General features: G+C 39.8%; 1 pseudogene; it reads left to right on the forward strand.

Moving 5' to 3' along the window:
* The first annotated feature begins 646 nt into the window (after positions 1-646).
* On the forward strand, positions 647-10483 carry LOC132769723 (ral guanine nucleotide dissociation stimulator-like 1 pseudogene; annotated as a pseudogene).
* The last annotated feature ends 654 nt before the right edge of the window (positions 10484-11137 follow it).

An 11137-nucleotide genomic window follows, 5' to 3' on the forward strand; every position in this document is an offset into this window, starting at 1 on the left:
ATATGGCGCTCAAGGTCAAAATTCAACTTTCTTCTTACCACCTCGGGATGGGTGGAGGTAAGGGCAGGGAGTGGGTTAAAAATGGGACAGGCGGGCGGCTGCTTATTTTTAATCCAGTTCTAGGCTGTTAATCTTCTTGTCTCTCCAGACCTTTCTTCCCACGCGGCAGTTAATTATGTAATTAAATTTTTAATGAAATATTTCCCAGTTAGTTAAATTAATCAAATTATCCCTTTGTTTTCTTTCCGGATCGCCTTTTTATTTAGCGTTCTCGCTCTTTCGCTTTTCTCTTAATTTCTCTGTATAATTCTATATGATTCTTTAGCTCCTTATCTTTGTTTCTCCACTCTCGCTCTCCTGCTTTATTGATTGCTTTGAGGTAAACTCTCTCGTTACCTGATGGTGAGATCTTCTTGTTTTTCTCCTTGAGATTCTTATTTCTTTCTTCTTTCTTTTGTGCGGGCTGGCTGCGGTTGAAACGGGTTTTCACCCGATCCCTGCGGGGCGCTTGCTTCCCGCCGACCCGGACCCCCCTCGACCCCCCTCCTTGAGGGAAAGGGGCTCTTGGGGCTCTACAGGTCTCTGCGGGTTCGCTACACCTTTGCCTTCAATCCAGCAAAGGTGGGGGAGCAAACAGCTCACCCAAATGCGCCTCTACGCTGGTCCCCCGTCGGAGCTCCCTCTCAACGAGGTTTGCCTGTCGCCATCACCCACCGGAACAGAATTTGATGAGCTCTTATTGATCGGGGATTTTAATGGAGTAATGGACAAACAAAAAGACAAGAATAAGACAAAAAGGAACGGAGATGGAGGAGGCTTACTGCCACAAAAATTTTTTGATCTCCAAAAGGAATTTGACTTGGAAGACATCTGGAGAGTTAGGAATGTAAAGAAACAGGGCTACACCTTTTATTCCCATCGACACCAAACATGGTCAAGGATAGATATGGCGTGGATATCAAAAAAATTAGCTACTAAGGTAGTACAGATGGAAATACTACCCAGAGATATTTCAGACCACTGTCCATTGGAGATAGAAATAAATTATAAGAATTACCAAAGGAAAAGGAGATTGAATGAAAATCTGATTAAGACAGAGGAAGATAAAATGCATTATAATAAAATTATTAAGGACTATTTTGAAATTAATGACATTGGAGAGACAAAAATACAAGTAACATGGGACGCGCTGAAAGCCGTTTTAAGAGGACATTTTATTCAACATGGAGCTAGGAAAAATAAAGAAAGAAATAGACAAATGAAGGAAGTGATGAACAAAATTGAAGAGAAAGAGTCAGAATTAAAAAAGAAACCGGATAGTAAAAAATTGAATAAGGAAATAGCGAGACTTAAACAGGAGAAGTCTCGCTTAGAGATGGAAAGACAAGCAAGAGAGCTGAAATTTTTGAAACAACAAACGTTTGAAAATGCAAACAGATCTGGGAAATGGCTAGCAAGACAGGTCCGCAAGAAGAAACAAGCTACTCAAATAACGAAAATAATTGAAGGAGATAGAGTACTTACGACTGACAAGGAGATTATGGAAGAATTTAGGAAATACTTCAGTAAATTATATACAAGTGATGGAATAAGGAAGGAGGAAATTACCGAATATATAAGTCAATTGAAACTGCAAAAAGTTTCGGAGGAGATACGAGAAAAGCTAAATAAAGAGATTACGGAAGAAGAAATTGGTAGAGCATTGAATAAAATGGATGCAGACAAGGCCCCAGGCCCTGATGGATTTACGGCGGGTTTTTACAAATCAACGAAGAGAACTGTTATACCAATGTTGAAAAAGGTCCTAAATGAGGCACTACTGTATCAAAAAATTCCGGAATCTTGGAACCAGGCCGAAATAGTAATGATACATAAAGAAGGCACACCATCTGAGAATATCAAAAATTACAGACCTATTTCACTACTTAATGTAGATTATAAAATATTTACGAACATCTTGGCGACAAGATTAAAAGAATTTTTGATGGATTGGATAGGGGAAGACCAGACAGGGTTTCTCCCGGGAAGGTACATGAAGGATAATATACGAACTGTTCTTGATTTGATAGAATATTTTGAAGTGAATCACCAGAAGGAAGCCGCCATTTTATCAATTGACGCTGAGAAAGCATTTGATAATTTGAATTGGGATTTTTTTAAGATGCTGATCCAGGAGATGGATATGGGAGCACAATTCACAAATGCAATCAATGCTATTTATGATGTACAAAGAGCAAAAATTCAGATAAATGGTCAACAATCCGAAGAGTTTATAATTACGAAAGGAACAAGACAAGGTTGCCCGCTATCTCCCTTGATTTTTATTATGGCTTTGGAGCCATTGATGAGGAGAATAAGAGAAGATACAAATATTAAGGGAGTTAAAATTGGGAAATACGAATATAAGATTAAAGCCTTCGCGGATGACCTGTTAGGGATAGTTGAAGACCCCATAAATAATCTTCAGAAGTGGATAGAGAAAATCCAAGAATATGGAAGAGTGGCAGGCTTCAAACTGAATAAAGGAAAAACAAAAATCTTAACTAAAAATGTAAAGAAGGAAAAGCAGGAGGAAATCACATCTACTACAGGAATGGAAATTGTTAAAAAATTAAAATATTTAGGAATTTGGATATCTACCAAGAACGGTCAATTGTTGAAGAATAATTATGAATCGTTCTGGAGTAAAATACAGAAGGACCTCAAGAATTGGAAAATATTGAAGTTATCTCTATTAGGAAGAATAGCGTTAATTAAAATGAATGTATTACCGAGATTACTGTTTCTATTTCAAAACATCCCCATAATCAGAAATCAAACAATTTTTAAAAACTGGAAGAAAGAACTGTTGAAATTTGTTTGGGAGGGGAAAAGACCTAGAATTAAATATTTAAATCTAATAGATAAAAAAAACAAGAGGAGGTCTAGGTTTCCCAGATCTGAAAGCCTATCATGATGCAAGTGCTCTCTTATGGATCAGAGATTGGATGTTATTAGAAAATGAAAAAGGATTGAATTTAGAAGGACATGATCTACGTGTGGGCTGGCATGCCTACACGTGGTATGACAGAGAGAAAAAGGAAAAAAAATTCGGAAACCACTTTGTAAGAGCATCCTTGTTGAGAGTATGGGAGAAATATAAGAATTACTTTTACACTAAAACGCCCCTTTGGATCTCTCCAATGGAGGCGCATCAAAGAAGATTATTGGGCTGGAGAGCGTGGCCAACATATAGAGATATTTTAAAAGAGAATACAGGAGAGATTAAATCTTATGAGCAATTAAAGGAGAAAAATGTGAATATGACATGGCTGCATTACTTACAAATGAAAGACTACATTAAGCAAGATAATAAAATAGGTTTTGCTTGGGAAGAATCAACCTGGGATAAAAATTTTGAAGGTAAAGAAAAAAGTTATCACAGTTATTTACAATACGCTCTTGTCGTGGCTAACGGAAGCTGAACAAGTTAAACCATGTATGATAAAGTGGGCAGAAAACATAAGAAGACCGATTCAATTTAAGGAATGGGAACAGATGTGGAACAAGAAATTAAAATATGTATATGCAACAGATTTAAGGGAAAACTGGATAAAAATGTTCCACAGATGGTATACCACTCCTAAGAAACTATCTTTAATGAACAAAAATTCTTCTGATAAATGTTGGAAAAATTGCCAACAGATAGGGACATTTTATCATATGTGGTGGACGTGTAAAGAAGTATCGAAATATTGGTCTATGATACACGAAGAGCTACAAAAAATTCTGAAAAGAGTATTTAAGAAGAAACCAGAATATTATTTACTGGGCTTTACGGACTTGGAATTACAATTACAGGAAAATGACGATAAACTTTTTACTTATATGACGACGGCAGCGAGAATAGTGTTGGCAAAGGTTTGGAAACAGGAAAGTATACCTAATAAGGAGGAATGGTTGATGAAAGTTAGAGAAATAAGGAAGATGGACGAATTGACTTTTCTTTTGAGAAAAAATACCGGAAACCCGATAAAGAAGACTGACTGGACACTTTTTGACAATTACGAGAAGGAAAGAAAAAAGTAAACATGAGACAATTGAATGGAAAGCAACAGAATCATTTTGAGAGACGCAACACCTGATGAGGAGATGGAAGTCAAACTTTTTTTATCTTTTTTTTTATAATAGATTTTCTTTTTTTATGTATTTTTCATAATTTTTCATATTTTTTTTATATATTTTTCTCTTTATCTATAATTTTCCTACTGTCCTATCTTCTTTGAATGTTCCCCCTCTTTCGTTGTAGTTGAAAATACCTTAATAAAAATTATTCAAAAATAAATAAATAAATAAATTCTTCAGTGCCTGTTCTATAGAGATATTCGATCCTGTCTCATTATGCCATGGCTATACAAACGCCATGGCTATACAAATACTTACATTTCACCTGTCATGTCCAGCAGTTTTAATTTTATTTATTACATTTGGTCCAGCCCTTAGTTTTAAATGTGTCATGATGTATTGTTTTAATGTTTTACTGTTATTGCTTTATGTTTATTGGTTGCTTTATGAGTTTTATGTTGTATTTGTTATGCTGTTGTTTTATTGAGGCCTTGGCCTTTGTAACCCGCACTGAGTCCTTTGGGAGATGTTAGCGGGGTACAAATAAAGTTAATAATAATAATAATAATAATAATAATAATGTCAAAGTGAAACCTGGGCTGAGAAATGGCTCTTAACTAAAAATGTTCTTAAGTTGGGATGCTCTTAAGTCAAAGTTTCACTGTACACTTTGTCTTTAATGCAGACCCCATCTTTACTAGATGTGACTTGCATCAAAGACAAAGATGGCTGCTAGACTAGAGGAGCCCTTTCTTCTGTGGGTTGCTGCAGGAAGTACAAAGACATATTTTCATTTTGTTTGTGGCCTTATTTTACTATAAGGCTTCCTTGGAGAGAGGGGATATACTGGCCATGCTGACTGGGATAGTCTGAGAATTACAACACAAAAAAGGTCACTCTTCTGAGCTTTGATTTTTTTCCAAGATCAGAGTAAATGCATAGTCTCAAACCAAATCTCAGCACAGGGGTTTGGAGTTTAATCCAGGATTAGGGAACAAATAAAGCTATAGATACACAAAAACATAAAGTAATATAGCTGTTGTTGGATTGCACCTCCCAGCAGTCCTAGGCACTGTAGAAGGATGATGTCCAAGTGTATCGAAAAGAGCTACACATGCCTAATGCAGCCTTCCCTTCTTCTGTCCACCTCTCAATTCACGTATTTCCCCTCTCTCAATATTTTTTTATTTCTTAGCCCTAGCCAAGCATAATTTCCTCCTAATCAAAAAGTAGAAATAACTCAGCGGAAGCCACTTTCTTTGCAGTTCAGACTTAATCAGAGCAAGGGTTTTCTTTCTTTCTTATCTAGCCCTCATATCACATGTGGCACCAGATCAGCTGAGATAAGAAACTCTAATGACCACAACAGATTTCCTTTTTCCCTCTTTCATTATTTGGCACGTTATGCTCACCTCCAGTAGGGAAGCCACTATATATGTATAGCACGCTGGCTGCTGTGCCATGCGAAAGAGGATTGGACTCAGCATCCTACCCGCCTGTGGGGATGGTTGCCCAGGATGGAATATATACTTTCCTTTAATAAGCTCCTCACTCTACCTTTGAGATAAAAAGGGAGAGGAAATGTTTATATTCTGACAAACCGTCTCTTTCCACCAAGGTCTTGTTTTATTTATTAGCTCGCTCTGTCCCTCTTGTCATTTCTCCCTCTTCTCTTCCTTTTCCGGTATATCCATCCCTCTTCCTCCCCCTCACTTTCTCTCCCACACTTGCTAATTCTGTCCTTGAGTGACAGTGAAACTTTCAGAAAAATCTATGCCGCTTGCCTTCAATTCCTTCTCACCATCCTCTCCATAAGAAGAGATGCTTAAAAGTGGTTCACTGTGTTCAGGAAAGTAACAAAGCACCTTATTCTCATAAAGGATAAAACCCATTCAAGTCACCAAAACACGAAATACAAACAGTCTATTTCAGTGTTTCTCCATCTGGGGGTCAGGACTCCTGGGGGGTAGAAAGAGGGGTTTCAGAAGACCATTGCAAAATCCATATTTCTGATGGTTTTAGGAACCCCTTTGGCAGAGAAGGCTGAAGATCTCTCCACCTGTCCTTTTTGGAATCCTCCCACCAAAATCCTCCCTCTGCTGTGATTGGATGGCCTCTCATATGGCCTCTCAGCCAAGGGGAGGGCTGTTTCTAAGACTCCAAGCAAGTAGGGGAGAGCAGGCGTGCTTGGCGCATGGCAGCATGGGAGAGCACATGAGGCTGGAGGGAGGCTCATGTCAGCAAGTCCCTTCAAGGCAAGGGGAAAGCACCGCACGACATGGGACTGAGAGTGGCCCAGCAGCATCAGGAGGAGAAGGAGCAGCAGAAGCAGCTTATGTAATTTGTAACGCTATTTATTAGGGGAAAAAGTTAGTATTTTTGTTTTTTTATTAATGCTCCCATTAGAAAATGCATATTTATCTATTTATATTTATCTTACCTTTTCTTCCCCCAACCCTAGATCCTGATTTTAACCCCCCCCTTCCCTTTACCCCCCCCCCCGTCCCACTCCCGTTCCCATATTTACCCCTTATATCTTCCCAACCCTTCATTCCAAACTCCTCCCCCTCCCTTCTTTTTTATGTGAATGTTGAAGAACTTAATAAAAATATTTTTTAAAAGAAAAAAAAGAAAATGCATATTTATTTATTTATTATTTAGAGCATTTGTATCCTGTCCTTCTCAACCTCCGAAGGGGGGCTCAGAACAGCTTAGAATTGGCAGTCGTTAGATGCTGACAAAGAAACAGATATGGTTAAACTACAACTCCCTAAATTGTGGGTTAATCCTCCCCAAATCCCACCAGTATTCATAGTTGGCCATGTTGGATCTGTGTGCCAAGTTTGGTCCAGATCCGTCGTCAGCTGGGTTCAGTGCTCTTTAAATGTGGGTGAACTACAACTCACATATACCAAGATCAATCACCCCCAAACCCCGCCTGTATTCACAGTTGGCCAGGTTGGGTCTGTGTGCCCAGTTTGGTTGAGATCCATCATCGGTGGGGGTCACAGGGTTCTCTGGATGCAGGGAGAGCTACAATCACCATCATGTTGAGTGAGTCCCCCCAAATCCCACCAGTATTCAAAGTTGGCCATATTGAGTATTTGTGCCAAGTTTAGTCCAGATCCATCATTGTTTGTGTCGACAGTGCTCTCTGGATGTAGGTGAACTACAACTCGAGAACTCAAGGTCAGTGTTCACCAAAACCCAGTATTTTCTGTTGGTCATGGGAGTTCTGTGTGTCAAGTTTGATTCAATTCCATGGTTCAAAATGCTCTTTGATTGTAGGCTAACTATAAATGACAGCAACTACAACTCCCAAATGACAAAATCAACCCCACAAAATCCCACCAGTATTAAAATTTGGGTGTATCAGATATTTGTGTCTAATGTGGTCCAGATCCATAGTTGTTTGGGTTCACAGTGCTTTCCAGAGGTAGGTAAACTACATCTCCCCTAAATAACTTTCAATTCCTTCCAAATCTCTCCAGTATTTTCTGTTGGTCATGGGGATTCTGTATGGAAAGTCTGGTCCAATTGGTGGACTCTTTGATTGTAGGTGAACTATAAATCCCAGCAACTATATCTCCCAAATGTCAATGTGTATTTTCCCCAAACTTCCCCAGTGTTCACATTTGGACATTTTAAGTATTTCTGCCTATAAATCCCAGAAACTACAACTCCCAAATGACAAAATCAACCCCCCCCCCCAACCCCACCAGTATTAAAATTTGGGCGTATTGGATATATGTGCCAAATTTGGTCCAGTGAATGAAAATAAATCCTGTATATCAGATATTTACATTACAATTAATAACAATAGCAAAATTATAGTTATGAAGTAGCAACAAAAATAATCTTATGCTTGGGGGTCACCACAACATGAGGGACTATATTAAGGGGTCATGGCATTAGAGAGGTTGAGGAACACTAGTCTATTTAATAAGGTTTAAAAAAAAAAGAAGCCCAAGTCAAGATAGATACCAATCTCTGACAGCAATTAAAAGTTGAGATAAAGTAGGTTTAACATTATCTGCAATTCAATTGCTGGCTTCTGCTGCATGCTTCATGTTGAAGGAAAGGCCTCCTATAGGCCTGAAAAAAACCAAGAAAGGCCAAAAACAAAGTGAAATTGCCTCTGCATTGCACAGGAGATATTGCTAAATATTTGTGGTGTTTTTTTAAAGTTCAGGGTTCGGATGACACTTCAAGGTCCTGCAAGGGGCCAACATAGCCCCTAAATCTCGAATAGTTCCTCATCCCTGATTTAAAGGGTGGACTGTAGTTAGAATTGGAATAATAATAATAATCATCATCATCATCCTCACAGATCAAGGCAGGGCACAAGACCATCAAAACATAAAATACATACAATAAAATACATATATCAAAACATCCACTATAAAATACACACACCCAAGCACATGGTACAAAAATCAAAATGCATTGGGCATAGAATGCAAACCCAAAAGTTATGGTTCAGAACTGACTGAGATGGTCTGCGGGAAAAAGTGGATCTTTAACTGTGCCTTAAAAGTTTGCCAGCTATTGGTAATGTATACATTATGGAAATAATAATAATAATAATAATAATAATAATAATAATAATAATAAAAGATTGACAGTTCCTTTAGCTTCCAGATCATGACAGTTAAAGCGGCAGTTAAACAGCATTGATCCCACAGCGGAAAGACATTCTATGCCTGCCTCGTCTATCTCGCACGATGTTTCTGGCAGCATCCACACTGAGAGGATGATGGTGGAGGCCCGTACAAAAAGCCGTTTGGTGACAAGAGCTTAATTCTGGATGGAGGTGAAGAGGTAGAAGAAGGTGCCATCTATCATGTCACTCTCAAAAGAGTACAGATTCAACAAGCTGCTAGTAAAGCAGCAGAATGGCTTGGGATTGAATGGCACCAACTGCCCCCAAATCATGCTTTTAGCCTATGTGAGACACGTAAGATAAGGTCAATCAAGGCTGGCACTCTGGAGAAGCTTGTGGAGAACCTGCTGACAGCTTCTGGGGACAATGACTTCACCTACATCAACATATTTCTGGCAACGTATCGAGGCTTTGCATCCACAAAAGTAGTTCTGGATTTGATCCTTGACAGATATGGAAACCTGGAGACCTCAAACTGTGAAGAAGACGGAAGCCAGAAGTCTACCGAGAAGAAAACAGTCCTCAGGACAGCCATGGCCTCCCTTTTGAGAGCGTGGCTAGACCAGTGCCCTGAAGACTTCCGAGAGCCCCCCGATTATCCTTGTTGGCAGAAACTCTTGGCTTACCTGACCCGGGTCATGTCAGGGTCAGGACTTGATGGAAGGGCACAAAACCTGTTGGAGCAATTTCAGAAGCCAGAGGTCGTGAATGGCGGGATCCGTGACACCCTTGCCAATGAGGAAAAACTGGAGACTGAGAGTTCGGAAGATTTCTCTTCTTTCGCTGAAGACTTTGTGGTGGAACAGCTCACCTACATGGATGCCGAACTGTTTCAGAGGGTGGTGCCATATCACTGTTTGGGCAGCATCTGGTCTCAGAGGAATAAGAAGGAAAACCACCACGTGGCCCTCTCCATCAGAGCCACCATTGCACAATTCAATGCCGTGACCCAATGTGTCATCCAAACCATCTTGAAGGACAAAGAGTTGACAACCCAGCAGCGAGCCAAGATCATAGAGAAGTGGATCAGTATTGCCCACGAATGCAGGATCTTGAAGAATTTCTCCTCCTTGAGGGCCATCGTTGCAGCACTGCAATCCAACTCCATCTACCGGCTAAAAAAGTGTTGGGCCAGCCTTGCCAAGGACAGCATGTTGATGTCTGAAGAACTGTCAGACATTTTCTCAGACTCTGACAACTATTTGATAAGCCAGGAGCTGCTTAAGAGGGAAGGAACAGCAAAATTTGCAAATTTGGGCAGCACTGGAAAAGAAAATCAGAGAAGGGCTCAGTGGTGACTTCAGCTGCAAAAAGATATGGGCGTAATGCATGGCATGGTTCCTTACCTTGGGACCTTTTTGACTGATCTGATAATGCTCAATGCGGCCCTACAGCACTATGTGGAAGGGGGACTCATAAATTTTGAGAAGAGAAGGCAGAAGTTTGAAGTAACAGCTCAGATTAAGCTCTTGCAATCCTCCTGCAACAACTATTGCATGGCGGCAGACATAAGATTCAGCCAGTGGTTCAGGACACAGCCATCTTTAACAGAGAAAGAGAGCGATACCCTTGCTCTTGAGATAGAAGCAACTACCACATCTCTAAAACCACGGAAGAGCAGGGGGAAGAGGATGAGCTCCTTACTTCACTGCTGTAATTTCACATACCGTGCCCACCAAAGGACACCCAAGTAGGAGTGAAAGCCACAGAAGATAGTACGTCATTGCAGATACTGGGTCAAGGCCGGTTATTTAAACAGGACTTTGACAGAGATTAGACGATCTCTAGGATATGGATTTACCTCAATGGGGGAGCAAGCCTCTTTGAGGAACGACCATGTTTTTAATCTAATGTTCATAATTTTATTGTTAATTTTGTTACTTGATTGTGCTGTATTTTGTGTTTTATATTCATTGGATATGTTATTAACTGTTCATTCTATTTTATCTATTTTATTGTATTGCACTTGTTATATTAATGTTGTAAGCCGCCCAGAGTCCCTTTGGGAGAGAGGGCAGGATATAAATAAACTTTTAAATCATAATTATTATTATTATCTCTTCCGGCAGGTCATCCAGCAGTCTTAGAGCAGCCAATGAAAAGGTCCTCCAGGTGAGAGTTCACCATCGGGTTCCAGCTTTTTGGAGTAGCCACTCCACAGAGGACCTCAATGTCCTTTGGGGCAGATTGTGAACCAAACCATGGACCCAAACCATGTAGGAGTGGGTCTTTATTCTTTACATATGCACATTGTTTCTATAGCAAGGTGGGCTTCCCCATTGGTGATGTTGTCCAGATCTATTGAAAGTAGGCATGCAACCTTCAGATTGAACTATCAGCAGGGGCAGATCGTTATGCAACCAAGTCTAG

Source organism: Anolis sagrei, chromosome 1, assembly GCF_037176765.1.
Source record: "Anolis sagrei isolate rAnoSag1 chromosome 1, rAnoSag1.mat, whole genome shotgun sequence".
Lineage (NCBI taxonomy): Eukaryota > Metazoa > Chordata > Lepidosauria > Squamata > Dactyloidae > Anolis > Anolis sagrei.